This window comes from Mesoplodon mirus (assembly GCF_964341445.2).
Source record: "Mesoplodon mirus genome assembly, chromosome: 2".
Classification (NCBI taxonomy): domain Eukaryota; kingdom Metazoa; phylum Chordata; class Mammalia; order Artiodactyla; family Ziphiidae; genus Mesoplodon; species Mesoplodon mirus.
The window spans coordinates 89,066,967-89,083,580 of record NC_138977.1 but is presented as its reverse complement, the minus strand read 5'-3'; the positions used below and the strand labels follow the sequence as shown (position 1 = coordinate 89,083,580).

Sequence of the window (16,614 nt, the reverse complement as noted above, 5' to 3'; positions counted from 1 at the left end):
TGAAGTCAGGGAGCCTGATTCCCCCAGCTCCGTTTTTCGTTCTCAAGATTGCTTTGGCTATTCGGGATCTTTTGTTTTTCCAAACAAATTTTGAAATTTTTTGTTCTAGTTCTGTGAAAAATGCCAGTGGTAGTTTGATAGGGATTGCATTGAATCTGTAGATTGCTTTGGGTAGTAGAGTCATTTTCACAATATTGATTCTTCCAATCCAGGAGCATGGTATATCTCTCCATGTATTTGTATCATCTTTAATTTCTTTCATCAGTGTCTTATAATTTTCTGCATACAGGTCTTTTGTCTCCTTAGGTAGGTTTATTCCTAGATATTTTATTCTTTTTGTTGCAATGGTAAATGGGAGTTTTTTCTTGATTTCACTTTCAGATTTTTCATCATTAGTGTACAGGAATGCCAGAGATTTCTGTGCATTAATTTTGTATCCTGCTACTTTACCAAATTCATTGATTAGCTCTAGTAGTTTTCTGGTAGCATCTTTAGGATTCTCTATGTATAGTATCATGTCATCTGCAAACAGTGACAGCTTTACTTCTTCTTTTCCAATTTGGATTCCTTTTATTTCCTTTTCTTCTCTGATTGCTGTGGCTAAAACTTCCAAAACTAGGTTGAATAAGAGTGGTGAGAGTGGGCAACCTTGTCTAGTTCCTGATCTTAGTGGAAATGGTTTCAGTTTTTCACCATTGAGGACGATGCTGGCTGTGGGTTTGTCATATATGGCCTTTATTATGTTGAGGAAAGTTCCCTCTATGCCTACTTTCTGCAGGGTTTTTATCATAAATGGGTGTTGAATTTTGTCGAAAGCTTTCTCTGCATCTATTGAGATGATCATATGGTTTTTCTTCTTCAGTTTGTTAATATGGTGTATCACATTGATTGATTTGCATATATTGAAGAATCCTTGCATTCCTGGAATAAACCCCACTTGATCATGGTGTATGAACCTTTTAATGTGCTGTTGGATTCTGTTTGCTAGTATTTTGTTGAGGATTTTTGCATCTATGTTCATCAGTGATATTGGCCTGTAGTTTTCTTTCTTTGTGACATCCTTGCCTGGTTTTGGTATCAAGGTGATGGTGGCCTCGTAGAATGAGTTTGGGAGTGCTCCTCCCTCTGCTATATTTTGGAAGAGTTTGAGAAGGATAGGTGTTAGCTCTTCTCTAAATGTTTGATAGAATTCGCCTGTGAAGCCATCTGGTCCTGGGCTTTTGTTTGTTGGAAGATTTTTAATCACAGTTTCAATTTCAGTGCTTGTGATTGGTCTATTCATATTTTCTATTTCTTCCTGATTCAGTCTTGGCAGGTTGTGCATTTCTAAGAATTTGTCCATTTCTTCCAGGTTGTCCATTTTATTGGCATAGAGTTGCTTGTAGTAATCTCTCATGATCTTTTGTATTTCTGCAGTGTCAGTTGTTACTTCTCCTTTTTCATTTCTAATTCTATTGATTTGAGTCTTCTCCCTTTTTTTCTTGATGAGTCTGGCTAATGGTTTGTCTATTTTGTTTTTCTTCTCAAAGAACCAGCTTTTAGTTTTATTGATCTTTGCTATCATTTCCTTCATTTCTTTTTCATTTATTTCTGATCTGATCTTTATGATTTCTTTCCTTCTGCTAGCTTTGGGGTTTTTTTGTTCTTCTTTCTCTAACTGCTTTAGGTGCAGGGTCAGGTTGTTTGCTCGAGATGTTTCCTGTTTCTTAAGGTGGGATTGTATTGCTATAAACTTCCCCCTTAGAACTGCTTTTGCTGCGTCCCATAGGTTTTGGGTCGTCGTGTCTCCATTGTCATTTGTTTCTAGGTATTTTTAAATTTCCTCTTTGATTTCTTCAGTGATCACTTCGTTATTGAGTAGTGTATTGTTTAGCCTCCATGTGTTTGTATTTTTTACAGATCTTTTCCTGTAATTGATGTCTAGTCTCATAGCATTGTGGTCGGAAAAGATACTTGATACAATTTCAATTTTCTTAAATTTACCAAGGCTTGATTTGTGACCCAAGATATGATCTATCCTGCAGAATGTTCCATAAGCACTTGAGAAAAATGTGTATTCTGTTGTTTTTGGATGGAATGTCCTATAAATATCAATTAAGTCCATCTTGTTTAATGTATCATTGAAAGCTTGTGTTTCCTTATTTATTTTCATTTTGGATGATCTGTCCATTGGTGAAAGTGGGGTGTTAAAGTCCCCTACTATGAGTGTGTTACTGTCGATTTCCCCTTTTATGGCTGTTAGTATTTGCCTTATGTATTGAGGTGCTCCTATGTTGGGTGCATAAATATTTACAATTGTTATATCTTCTTCTTGGATCGATCCCTTTATCATTATGTAGTGTCCTTCTTTGTCTATTTTGTCTGATATAAGAATTGCTACTCCAGCTTTCTTTTTTTTTTTTTTTTTTTGCTGTACGCGGGCCTCTCACTGCTGTGGCCTCTCCCATTGCGGAGCACAGGCTCTGGATGCGCAGGCTCAGCGGCCATGGCTCACGGGCCCAGCTGCTCCACGGCATGTGGGATCTTCCCGGACCAGGGCACGAACCCGTGTCCCCTGCATCGGCAGGCAGACTCTCAACCACTGCGCCACCAGGGAAGCCCTCCAGCTTTCTTTTGATTTCCATTTGCATGGAATATCTTTTTCCATCCCCTTACTTTCAATCTGTATGTGTCTCTAGGTCTGAAGTGGGTCTCTTGTAGACAGCATATATATGGGTCTTGTTTTTGTATCCATTCAGCCAAACTGTGTCTTTTGGTGGGAGCATTTAGTCCATTTACATTTAAGGTAATTATTGATATGTATGTTCCTATTCCCATTTCCTTAATTGCTTTGGGTTTGTTATTGTAGGTATATTCCTTCTGTTGTGTTTCTTGCCTAGAGAAGTTCCTTTAGCATTTGTTGTAAAGCTGGTTTGGTGGTGCTGAACTCTCTCAACTTTTTCTTGTCTGTAAAGGTTTTAATTTCTCCATCAAATCTGAATGAGATCCTTGCTGGGTAGAGTAATCTTGGTTGCAGGTTTCTCTCCTTCATCACTTTAATTATGCCCTGCCACTCCCTTCTGGCTTGTAGAGTTTCTGCTGAGAGATCAGCTGTTAACCTGATGGGGATTCCCTTGTGTGTTATTTGTTGTTTTTCCCTTGCTGCTTTTAATATGATTTCTTTGTGTTTAATTTTTGACAGTTTGATTAATATGTGTCTTGGCGTATTTCTCCTTGGATTTATTCTGTATGGGACTCTCTGTGCCTCCTGGACTTGATTAACTATTTCCTTTCCTATATTAGGGAAGTTTTCAACTATAATCTCTTCAAATATTTTCTCAGTCCCTTTCTTTTTCTCTTCTTCTTCTGGAACCCCTATAATTTGATTGTTGGTGCGTTTAATGTTGTCCCAGAGGTCTCTGAGACTGTCCTCTGTTCTTTTCATTCTTTTTTCTTTATTTCGCTCTGCATCAGTTATTTCCACTATTTTATCTTCCTCCTCACTTATCCATTCTTCTGCCTCAGTTATTCTGCTATTGATCCCATCTAGAGTATTTTTCATTTCATTTATTGTGTTTTTAATTGATGCTTGATTCATCTTTAGTTCTTCTAGGTCCTTGTTAACTGTTTCTTGCATTTTGTCTCTTCTATTTCCAAGATTTTGGATCTTGGAAATAGAATCTTGGATCATCTTTACTATCATTATTCTGAATTCTTTTTCAGGTAGACTGCCTATTTCCTCTTCATTTGTTAGGTCTGGTAGGTTTTTATCTTGCTCCTTCACCTGCTGTGTGTTTTTCTGTCTTCTCATTTTGCTTATGTTACTGTGTTTGGGGTCTCCTTTTTGCAGGCTGCAGATTCGTAGTTCCCGTTGTTTTTGGTGTCTGTCCCCAGTGGCTAAGGTTGTTTCAGTAGGTTGTGTAGGCTTCCTGGTGGGGGGGACTAGTGCTTGTGTTCTGGTGGTTGAGGCTCGATCTTGTCTTTCTGGTGGACAGGTCCACGTCTGATGGTGTGTTTTGGGGTGTCTGTGGCCTTATTATGTTTTTAGGCAGCCTCTCTGCTAATGTGTGGGGTTGTGTTCCTGTCTTGCTAGTTGCTTGGTATAGGGTGACCAGCACTGTAGCTTGCTGGTCGTTGACTGAAGCTGGGTGCTGGTGTTGAGATGGAGATCTCTGGGAGATTTTCGCCGTTTGATATTATGTGGAGCTGGGAGGTCTCTTGTGGACCCGTGTCCTGAAGTTGGCTCTCCCACTTCAGAGGCACAGCACTGACTCCTGGCTGCAGCACCAAGAGCCTTTTATCTACCTGGCTCAGAATAAAAGGGAGAAAAAGTAGAAAGAAAGAAGTAGTAGAAGAAAGAGAGAGAGAAAGAAAGGAAGAAGGAAAGAAAGGAAGGAAGGAAGGAAGGAAGGAAGAAAGAAAGAAAGAAAGAAAGAAAGGAGGGAGGGAGGGAGGAAGGACGGAAAGAAAGAAAGAAAGGAGGGAGGGAGGGAGGAAGGAAAGAAAAAGAAAGAGTGAAAGGAAGAAGGGAGGGAGGGAGTGAGGAAGGAAAGAGAAAGAAAGAAAGACAGGAGGGAGGGAGGGAGGGAGGAATGAAAGAAAGAAAGAAAGAAAGAAAGAAGGAAAGAAAGGGGCAGAGGGAGGGAGGGAGGAAGGGAAGGTAGGAAAAATAGAAAGAGAGAAGATAAAGTAAAATAGAATAAAGTATAAAATATAGTAGTGTTATTAAAAATAAAAAAGTAATTATAAAATGTTTTTATACTTTACTCAATCCATTTTTAAATGACTGACCTTTCCACCAGAATGTAAGTTCCACCATAAAAGGGAGTTTTGTTGGGATTGTTCACCAATGTTTTCTCAGCTTCCTGCTAATGCAGTGCTGGTCACATTTTCTTAACTGCCACCATTGAGAAGAAGGTAGCTTCAAAAAGTCCTAGGGATAGATCATTCTAGGTAGAAGAAACAGTAAGTAAAAGGCACCAGGCCAGAATATACTTTCAGTCATACTAATAATACTGAATATAACATTCTATGTGACATAGCTCGTTTTATCTCAATCCTCATAAACTATAAATCTGTTAATATGTTGGACCCATCTGAAACACTATTTGGATTCTAATCCAAAATATAAACTGGCCAAACCCAGATGGTTTCACTCAGTATTTTCTTCATCTTACCTTTTTATCTGTCTCTTCTAAGTATAATCTTGTTTTACTTCTGTGCCTTTTTTTCTGACTCTGTAATTTAATGTTTTTACTCACTGTTAAATTAACATTAAAACATTATACAAGGAAGTTAAAAAAAAATGATCCACGATTCAAACGTTATTTTCCCTGGCAGCTTTGCATGGCTAAGGCTGCAAACTCTAGAGCCATATTACTTTATATTCACATCCTGGCTGTGTGACTTTGGGTAAGTTACTTAGACCTCTGCCTCAGTTCTCTCATCTGTAAAATGAGAAGAAGTACTGCACGCAGTTTTCTATTAAAGCTATTGTACCTCACGCAGTTGTTGTGAGAATTAGGTGAATTAATCCAATGCACTTAAAACAGTCTGGCACATAGGAACCCCCTGAATAACTGTTCATAATTCTTATTTTCAACCCATCAATTTTCTTCCCACATAATTTGTATTTAGTTGCAATCATAGGATATGTAAAGCACTCTGTTCTATTTTTTTCATTTAATGTTCATAAGTTTTCCTCCACATTTCTATTTATTAACATAGATACTATTTTTAATGACAGCCTGACATTCCATACCATTGACATATTTTGCTTAAACATTTCTCTAGCATTGGACATTTAATTATTTTATTGTTATGAGTAATGATCTTATACACATACTTTGTATATGATGCTATTTCTTTCTTTTGAATGATTTACCTACCAACAATTCCCAGGAGTATAATTTTTGATTTTGTGGCCCACATTTAACTCTTTCCTTCCTCTATTTAGTTCCAAGGAAGCAACTACTTTCAGTACATCATGGAAGGAGAGGAAGACATATCATACCACCACAACGAAGTAATCTTCATGTAGCAATAGACTCTCTATACAAGACTGATAAGGTCTGCATTATTAACATCATTGTTGTCATCACTCATTCATTCAACAGATAATTACTATTCACCTATGATGTGCCTGTCTACAGGTAGGAAGAAAGTTACAAAAGGGAGCCAGAGATGTACAAAAAAGAGTGGGAGAAGCTCCAAATACAAAACACCACATTATTTACAAACTTTCCATGTTGATGCTGTGTGCCTTCTTAGGCACAACGTGGAATCTATTTCCAAGTTAAAAAAAAAAGGCATTTTCTTTTCTCAAGGAACTAAAATTATGTCAACCTGACATTGCTCACCTAAACATACAAATTTTATAGAAACCGTGTGGATATTCGGTAAGGAGGGAGTCCCTGTCTTTAAGAAGTCATAAATGCCTTTTTTCTGTATCTCAATTTTATTAAAATAAAGAGGCAGTAATAGTATTGTTTGAATCTTCTTCTTGGAGGAAGAGGGAGAAATCTTTTTGGGTCCACCATCACATTCCTTCTTTAGAAGAGGCTCAACCTAAAAGTTCGAGTTACATAAGCCTAACTTTGTATTCTGTTTTCTAGTAAAGCTACTGTCCGTTTCTCATAAGAAACAGTACATATGAAATTTTTTTTTAGCCTACCACATCCTGAGTTCAGTTTTACGCCTTTTCATCCATGTAGCTGAAGCTCTCTTACAGTCTCTCTCTCTGACACTGTCTCTAACAACACTCTGCTGAAAACCAATGCAAGTACTCTTTACTACATGCTCTGGGGATCATATACAGGTGTTAACCACCTACTTACACTGTTTGATTGGTAATATAAAGAATGCTTTCTTCAGGAAACAGTATAACGTTATGGAAACGACCTCAATTATCACCGATAAAGAGTTATGTTGATCTAGATGTTTTGTTTACAAATCAGTCTCTGGTTTTCTTGAGAACTAAGAGTGACAATAAAGACATTCTCGGGCTTCCCTGGTGGCGCAGTGGTTGAGAGTCCGCCTGCCGATGCAGGGGACAAGATCCCACATGCCGCAGAGCGGCTGGGCCCGTGAGCCATGGCCACCGGGCCTGCGTGTCCGGAGCCCGTGCTCCGCAACGGGAGAGGCCACAGCAGTGAGAGGCCCGCGTACCGCAAAAAAAAAAAAAAAGACATTCTCTTCTTTTTGCGGTACGCGGACCTCTCACTGCTGTGGCCTCTCCCGTTGCGGAGCACGGACTCCGGACACGCAGGCCCGGCGGCCATGGCTCACGGGCCTAGCCGCTCTGCAGCCTGTGGGATCCTCCCGGACCGGGGCACGACCCGTGTCCCCTGCAATGACAGATGGACTCTCAACCACTGTGCCACCAGGGAAGGCCTCTCTTCTCTTTTAATTTTAAACTTCATGAAGGGCTTACATGAGGATCTGGATTTGCTTCCATTTCAATCAACCTTTATAAACTTTGAGAGCCTCATTTCCATTAAGTCAGAAATATGAGCCTCTGTAGTTGCCTAGCTAGCCCAGGCAAAGTGAGTTGGAAACTAGTTCTTTTAATCACCACAGTGTCAGTTAAAATCTTCAGACAGTGACTTTTACACTTTTTGGATCAGACCATTTGATGAAAATTCTAAGTCCTCTCCATTATGCATATATATGTATGTGAGCATTTTTCTTGGGAGAAAGCCAACTTTATTACCATAATTATGTAACTATAACTTTTTCTCTACACACACGTTTTGCATCCTTTCAGAAGGTTCCTGACTTCTGCTCCCTCAAAGAACACCTGCCCTGGGGGAAATTATGTTAATTAGTCAACAGGAGGCAGAAGAGACTGGGGCTGGGAGGAGGCAAGATCACAAAAGAAAATCTTTACTAGATTCTTCCTGAGACAGGCCATCATCATCACCTGGGTGAAAGAGGATTTGGAATCAGAAAGCCCTGGTTCAAACCTGTGTGCTCTTCCCATCCTCCCCCTCCCCTCCCAACCTTTTTCCTAAGGAGTAGTATGACTTTAGGCAAATCATTAATCATTAGATTTTTTTTTCCTGTAAAATGGAATCTTGTCAGACTTCTCAGGGTTATTGTATGATCAAAAGAGAGATAATATAGGAAGGCATGTTTTTAGGTCTCCAACAAGCATGAAGTAGGATGATGATTATTTCACGTGACTTTCCCTTTGCTTCATCTTCAGGCTGACTGCCTGGCCTACCATTCACTTCCCAGGTCCACTGTCAACTCCTCCGAGAAGCGTCCAGGACAACTAGATCTGTGGCCTCCCCATCCCCATCACTCGCAACACCATCACCTACTTGATTTTAGTCAGGACACTTCTCACATGTGTAATGGCTTCATTTTTTACTTGCGTAGTGATGACTGATTGCCCTTCTCCCTGAACTAGACTAAACGCTCCTTGAGGGCAGAGCCTGGGCCTTTAACAGTTCATGGGACATGGTGGACACTCAAATTTTGTAAGTCAGGAGCGCAGTAGTTTAGAGCAGCGGTCCCCAACCTTTTTGGCACCAGGGACCGATTTCATGAAAGAGTTTTTCGGGGGGGTGGAGGGTGGGCGTAGAGAGGTGGAGGGGTGGAGGGGTGGGGGGAACGGTTCAGGCAGCAATGCCAGTGATGGTTCAGGCGGTGGGTGAAGGGGAGCGCCATTTGAAGCTTTGCTAGCTGGCCCGCCGCTCACCTTCTGCTGTGCAGCCCGGTTCCTAACAGCCACAGGTCGGTACTAGTCTGCAGCCGGTGGTGGGGGAGTGTTGGGGACCCCTGGCTTAGAGCTCAAAATCAGGAGGCCGACTACGGGGATTTGAAGTCTAGCTTTTATATTTATTAGTTGGGTGACACTAGGCAGGTTGTTTAACTTCTCTGTGCCTCACTTTCACCCTCCATAAAAATGGGGGATTCTGTTAACATATACTTCATAGAAATGTTCATACAGGTAATGTACTTGAAAGAGTGCCTGGGATACAGTAAGTTACCTAAGGGCAATTTTCTACCCTACAGTGAATGAAGAAAATGTTACTACAGGACTAAGGAGACCACGTGACCCGTAAGTGTATCAGATACGCTCTGCTGCTTCAGGTTTGGCAGTAAAAAGACTTTACTCTTTTGGTAAAACTCGTTGCTTCGCTCCACCGCACCGCGTCACCCACCTGGTTCGCCACCATTTAGCGGAAGGGGAGGTGCGGTCCCTAATTGCGACAAGAGTCCCCGGTCACCCACAGGTGGCACTGGTCGGGTTCTCCCGGGCTGGGGGTGTCCGTGACGTCGCGGGTCAGTTCTCTGGGGCGAGGGGCGAAGGAGGAGGCCCAGCACGGCGTCCAGGAACACCAGGGACGTTCCCGCGACTTCCCCGAAACTCCGACTGGGTCGGGGGAGCCGGGAGGCCCATCCGACCCAATCGGGCCTCCAGTCTCAGAACCGCAGCAGACCCAGGCGAACCTGTAGCCGCCGGCCTCTGTGTGTGTGGGCGGAGCCATTGGGGGCCTGGCGATCTCTGGGCCGCGCGGGGCGGGACGAGAGGGGGCGGGGCCTGGACGCCTGGCTCGGGACGCCAGGCTCGGGACTCGGCGGCGCCGGCCGGTTTCAGCGTCTCCCGGACTCGGCGCAGCCGGCGCGCTCCATCCAGGTAAGGGCGCCGCGGGCCGGCGAGGCGGCCGCGGGACTGCGCCACTCCGGGAGGGGACGGGTGGGGACGAGGATGCGCGCGGCGAGAGGAGGCTTGCACAAGCCCAGAGACGGACCCTCGTGGAACCAGGAAGGATTTTCTCTCCTCCGCGCCGCCGTGAGCGAGGGCGCGCCACGCCAGGTGAGGACCAGTCCCCCTGCGCACCACGAAGGGACAGGTGCGCGTCCCGGCGTAGCCGCGCCTTCCGGCGGCCGCCGCCGCCGCCTCTCCGCCTCCCGGGCTCGGGCTCCGGCGCCGGCCTCTGCCGAGGAGCACCCGTCCCTTTTCCTCTTGGGTACCTGGACGCGGGCCGCCCCGCAGCAAGTTAAGCGTTGGGCTCACTTCCCAGCTGCCCCGCGGGGTTGATTCCTCCTCTCTGCTTGGGCGGCGGCGCAGTCTTGATTGAAAATTGGCAGCATCTACAGAGACTTTCCACAGTTGCACGTGTGTGACTGTCTCGCCCCACCAGCCTCACATTTTTAATCTAGGAAATTGTGTTTGAATCTTGATAACAGGGATTCGGTGAATACATGTGTTGGGAAAACTAGGGCCTTGTCTCGGGGGTGTGCGCTTTCCCTTGGATCCTAACTTTCCTTTTGATTTTTTTGTTTTGTTTTCATGGAAGAATAACACGTTGCTGTGTATCAGGTTCGGAAACAATCTCATCTATTGCCATTCTTTGGAAACTGGAAGATTTGATTCGAAGGGTAGATCTCAATGTTAAGTTGGAAAAACAGGATGACTGGTGGCCAAGTGGGTTTGAAGCTTATCCAAAATAGTTAAGTGTTTTGAGCATATACCCTGTGTTTTTTCAGTGAGGGCCCATTTTTTCCTCTTAGGAAATTCTGAGAATTTACTTGCTTCTAGATGAGTCTCCCCTGAAGAGCTGGAGAGGAGAAAACAGCCCCAACAAACCAGTGGGTTTTCCCAAATAAGTCTAGGATTTAGCAGGTTGGTTTGTGATGCTGTAGCTCAGCTGGCGAGAATCACATGGAGTATGGAGTGTCATGATTTATATGGAGAAAAGAAAAGTGTGTATAATCTCATTATGTATTTGAAAATAGTTTTTTGGTTTAGGTACGTTTTCATTGTTTAGGAAAAACTTATACGTTCCCAATACTCCAATTAATCTGATCCATATATTCTCTTTTTTTTTTTTTTTTTTCTTTTTGCGGTATGCGGGCCTCTCACTGTTGTGGCCTCTCCCGTTGCGGAGCACAGGCTCCGGACGCGCAGGCCCAGCGGCCATGGCTCACGGGCCCAGCCGCTCCGCGGCATATGGGATCCTCCCAGACCGGGGCACGAACCCATATCCCCTGCATCGGCAGGCGGACTCTCAACCACTGCGCCACCAGGGAGGCCCCATATATTCTCTTGTCAGCTCTAGACGCTTACTGCATTGTGTTTATGTTCATGATCTGGATTCTTCCCTGAGGTTGTGTACGTTTTGGTTTGTAGAACTGTATAGGGCAAACACATGCGGATCAGTGCAGTGCTCTACCACACGTAGGTCCTTGAACTAGAATTTTCACACCTTTACAGATAGGAAAAAATATAGAATATTAATATAGGCTTTAGCACTGTCAACCTGTTTACCTACTTATTCTGTATCAAGATAGTCATCTTGGGACTTCCCTGGTGGTGCAGTGGTTAAGAATCCGCCTGCCAATGCAGGGGACACGGGTTCGAGCCCTGGTCCGGGAGGATCCCACATGCTGTGGAGCAACCAAACCTGTGCACCACAGCTACTGAGCCTGCGCTCTAGAACCCGTGAGCCACAACTACTGAGCCCACGCCCTGCATCTACTGAAGCCCGTGTGCCTAGAGCCCGTGCACCGCAACCAGAGAAGCCACCTCAATCAGAAGCCTGCGCACCGCAACAAAGAGTAGTCCCACTCGCCGCAACTAGAGAAAGCCCGCGCGCAGCAACAAAGACCCAACACAGCCAAAAATAATAAATAAATAAAAATAAATAAATAATTAAAAAGAAAAGTCATCTTGTTTTCTCAGCAGCTGGTTACTCAAGGGCAGGGGTTGTGTTTTATCAAGTCAAAGTGAAGGTCAGAGAATGGCAACCTTTGCTCCCTAAGTTGACCCTCGACAGCATGGCTGCTGGGGTTGTGGGTAGTGTCTGGCCACTTTTTGCTTTTGGGGAAGAATTGCTGGTCTCTCTGCCTTCCTCTTTGTATGCAGAGCACTGGCAGCCTGGGCCTTGGGCCTCCAGGCACACCTCTGTCTACAGGTTCCTCCAGGTTGACCTGGTTGGTGCCTCCCTTCCCCAGCCCAGCTCTTCCAGCTCCTTGGTTTTCACCCCATTCCACCCCTTCATGGGATTCCCCTCCTAGGGAGAATCATCTTATTGTTCAGGGCAGGGAGACTTGGTCCACAGAGTTGACAGGGCGGTTGATCCTCAGCCTGGTGCACAGATGCTCAGTTAACTATCTGTTGATGACAGTGTCACTTGCTTCAGAGCCCTTACTGTGCTCTCCTATTATCCAGTCTACACAGGCAAAGTGGAGTAACTGAAGTTGAACCCAGATCAACCTCTGTGGAGGCTAGCTGCCTTGGTTTTATTAGGGTCATAAATTGGGCATTGGAGTCTGTTAGAAAGGAGTGAAATTGGTCCATGGTCACTGCCAGTTCTAAAATTACCCTGTCCCAGGTGATTATGCCGTGAGAATAGCTTTGTTAAAAAGAACCCCAGAGGAGAGAAGCTTAGTAGTTGGCTTCACCTCCAAACTTGCCTCCACCTGGGCTTGCCTTTGCATCTCTGCCCTAGCTCAACCTGTCCTTCCTTGGATTGGATTATAACTATTAACTTTCCCACTATATTTGACAGCTCAGAGCTCAGATGATCACAGCTACATGGTGTAGATGTAGAAAATGACATTTTCTTTTCTTTTTATATTATTATTTATTTGTTTTTGGTTGCATCAGGTCTTAGTTGTGGCATGCGGGATCTTCCTTGCGGCGTGTGGGCTTCTCTCTAGTTGTGGTGCGCAAGCTCCAGGGCGCTTGGGCTCTGTAGTTGTGGCATGTGGGTTCCAGAGCACGTGGGCTCTGTAGTTTGTGGCACATGAGCTCAGTGGTTGTGGCATGTGGGCTTAGTTGTCCCGTGGCATGTGAGATCTTAGTTCCCTGACCAGGGATCAAACTCAAGTCCCCTGCATTGGAAGGCGAATTCTTTACCACTGGACCACCTGGGAAGTCCCTGACATTTTTTTGTTTGTGTGTTTAGGGAAAACAAGGATGGAATTTTCCCAAATTGTTATTAGGGAAACAAAGCAAAAGCAAAAAAAAAAAAAAAAGGGCATAGAAGTCAATATGATTTTTGTTTTGTTCTTTTCTTCTTCTTCTTTTTTTTTTTTTTTTTTTTAGTTTTAAACCTTTAATCCAAGTTGCATTTTTCCCTCTCCAGAAGCAAACACTTGTGATTCTTCGAGTTGGTTATTTTGGTATTTATTGCTTGTAAGTGATACTTGTAATTTTGCAGTTTGAAGCATTATCTGTTGACTTCCTGCTGTGGAAGATGATGACTTGGCTATCTTTCTTCTTCTAACCCCCAGCCTAACCACAGCTTCCCTATTTTCCCATCCTTGCAATAGTTAAACAGTAATTTTGGTTAGATCAATATTCATAGCCAAGCCAAGCACAACTTTTTCTTTTTCTCAGAGTCAGTAATTGCTTTGTTTGTTCACTGGCTTAGTTTTTTATGTACTCATCATTAATTCAACCCAAAACTTTTGACCAGTTTTCTAATTCTTACCTCAGATGAGTCAGGTATTCTGTCAATTTCATTTTCCCCAAAGAAAGTGTCCCTGAGCCTCCTGGCTTGCTCTAGTCTGGACTGGTTGCCCTCTACACATGGGGCACAGATGTCACCCTGAGGACCTCCCTTTGTCATCCTGGGGGGATCCCCATCATTTCTGTCTGTATTGGATCTCCTGTTACCTGTAGTACATGCCTTTCTCTTTCTTGTAGACTCCTTTTTTTTTTTGGTACAGCCCATTCTGAAGGAATTTTCTGGTAAAGGATGCACAGGATGTCTGTTTTCCTTCCTATTTATTTTATCTATTCATATTTTGTCTATTCATTTTTCTTTTTTTTAAAAAATCATCCTTGTTTTTGTTTGTTTATTTATTTATTTATTGCTGCATCGGGTCTTAGTTGTGGCACATGGGATTTTTTGTTGCGGCACACGGGCTTCTCTCTAGTTGTGGAGCTTGGGCTTCTCTAGTTGTGATGCGTGGGCTCCAGAGCATGTAGGCTCTGTAGTTTGCAGCACGTGGGCTCTCTAGCTGTGTCTTGTGGGCTTAGTTGCCCCGTGGCATGTGGGACCTTAGTTCCCCGACCAAGGATCAAGCCTGTGTCCCCTGAATTGGAAGACGGATTCTTAACCACTGGACCACCAGGGAAGTCCCTCATTTTTCCGTAAGTGCCTGAAAATATCTGTTTTCCACAACAATTGATACTTTGTCTGAGTGTAGACTTCCAGGATGGAAAATTTGAAGGCATTGTTCCATCACCTTCTAGCTTGTGGTGTTGCTGTTGAGAAATTCAGAATTGTTCTGATTCCTTAATTTTTGCCTGTAACCTGTCTACAGGTTACAAACCTGTGTCCTTTGTGGAAGTTTGTAGAATTTTCTCTTGGCCTCCACAATCTTGGAGTTTTCATGATGTGTGCTGTGGTATGGATCTCTTTTCATCCATTGTGCTGGGTTCTTTCAATCCAGAAATCTACATCTTTCAGTTTGGGAAATTTTCTTGAGTTATCTCATTGATAATTTCCTCCTCTCTATTTTGTGATGTCTCTTTCAGAAACTTATTGTTCAGATTCTAGATATTTTGGGCTGGATACTAGATATTTTCTTACCTGGAAAGAAAAGAAAAAAGTCCCCCATAGACTCAGTTTCCCCAAGTTGCTATTGTCTGTTTATTTGTTTAGGTCTCTACATTTAATGTTAGAGGCTTTCCTTGTATTTCTGATGCCCTCGGTTGTCTACTCACATCTGAGTGGGGGATTAAAAAGCTTGTTGGCTGGGAACTTAACTGTTGGGTGATTTGGCTGAGTCTTTTATTTGCGGAAATTTTGATGTTAGTACCTCTTGGGCTGTTGAGGGTCCTCAGAAAAAGCTCTTCCAGTCTTTTTCCTGGGCGGTGGGAAGAGCCTGGCTGCCAGTGATCTGGGAACGAGGTAGAGAAGAAGGCTGAATGTCTCAGCATCTGCATGTTCATATAACCTCTCCACGGTATTTCCAGTAAAACACCTGAGCTGTGCCTGACATACTCCAATCCAGAGACTTTCTCTTTTTCACCCTCTCTGGGTTAGTTATATGTTCATGTAATTCCTCTCAGGGAGCCGGTAGGGAAGAAACTCCAGGTGTTTTTGCTGGGGTAGAGAAGGGGCCATCACCCAACTGCTCAGAGTGGCTGGAGGGACCTGGGAGATCCAGGTGCTTTCCAAGGAGGCTTTCCATTTTTATTTTACTTTAGATCAGCCCCTGTCCCCCCACTCCCTACAGAGGGTCCAATTGCCTTTAATTATTTAGCATTTTGAGATTCCATGGTATAAATCAGGTTGTTTCTTGGCTTCCCCTCACCCCACCTGAATGTTTTTACTGTTGTCTCTTCTTTCATTCTCCCCATCCTTGTGGGTTTATCCCTTTACTGTCATTTTATTGGGCTTTCAGGAGGGAGAGAAAGTAGAGAGTTTTGTTTCATTTTGTTCATTACTACTCCTTAGTGCCTGGAGTATAGCTTTCTTAACCAACCTCTGCTGAGAGACTAGTGTGGTTCAGCCATGGCAGTTTGCTGCCATTTTCCCTGCCTTTACCCAGTGGAGCTGGGACCCCCGATTCCTTCCTATACCACTCTAAGCATCCACTACCAATTCATTACAGCGGTCTTGGGAGGCAGAACCTCTCTCCAGCCCTAGCCTGATGCTATATAGCTTGCTGGTCATAGAGCCCTGGTTCCCACTTCTCAAATTCACCTTGTCCGGGAGGACTCATTCTGTCACCTTGGCCTCTGAACGTTTTACTTTTCCGTGAAGCTCAGCTTCTGTAAGTCTAATGTTTTAGGCTGAACGGTGGGCCTGGTGTCATTGGTGGCCATGTGGCCCCAATGGAAATTATTGTTATTTCCTTCTGGAGGCGTTTATCACACAGTTGCCTTCCCAGCAGCATCCTCTCTTCCCATTTCAAAGCTCATGCCTTTCTTGGAGTGTGCACCAAGTTCCTGTTTCTGGCTGGGCTGAGCAGAGATGACTGACCTACCCTGCTCCTCGTGGGTGATCACAACTTTCCAACCCTGTTTAACCAGTTGAGTCATTCTTCAGGCTTCCTTAATGCAGTGTGCCCTTCCAGCTTTCTATCTCAGTAGCCTGACAACATCAGCATGACTTTCTGCTTGTACACAGAGGAATGGTGACAAGAGTCAGCTTCCGCTGAAGTAGGAAGAGTGTTGTTTCCACACCATCTTATCTGCCCAGAAAAAGCAAAGCTCTGTACTCTTATGATGGCAGCTATGCATTGGTAATCCAGAAAATGCCAGTGCTGGCAATTGCTACAGTGGAGCAGATACAGTAGTTATTCTGAAGGAGGACAGAGAAGGATAGATGGTTAGAAAACACTTATTCAGCTGAACCTACTGGGTACCATTATGAACAAAAGTTTGGCCAGTGGGAATATCTGCAATGCTCATTCCTCCCTCTGTGCTTCCACAGGCATCCTTCCCTTTTCTAAACAGAACCTTTGAAGTCATTGCAACCTCTTTTCCCAAGCAGTATAGTTTTTCTCTAATGTGCTAAGTAATTCACGTAAGTTCTTTTTGTCTTCTCAGCTGAATTGTGAACTCTCCCAGGGAAGAGCACATGCCTAGTAAATACTAGATCATTGTACCAGCTGAATTTTCCAGATAGTTGTGGACAGTTGGCAGTTAAAAAAAAAAAA

The 16,614-nt window shown here is 43.8% G+C and overlaps 1 protein-coding gene across 2 annotated transcripts in view; it reads left to right on the top strand.

Moving 5' to 3' along the window:
• Positions 1-9,537: 9,537 nt before the first annotated feature.
• The window catches only part of TEC (tec protein tyrosine kinase), a 162,090-nt gene continuing 155,013 nt past the window's right edge, over positions 9,538-16,614 (top strand). The window contains exon 1 of one of the 2 annotated variants that reach the window (XM_082638520.1): positions 9,538-9,625. The gene's annotated coding sequence lies outside the window, so the exon portion shown is untranslated. The remainder of the gene's footprint in view (positions 9,626-16,614) is intronic. The other variant, XM_082638516.1, reaches the window with a different exon arrangement.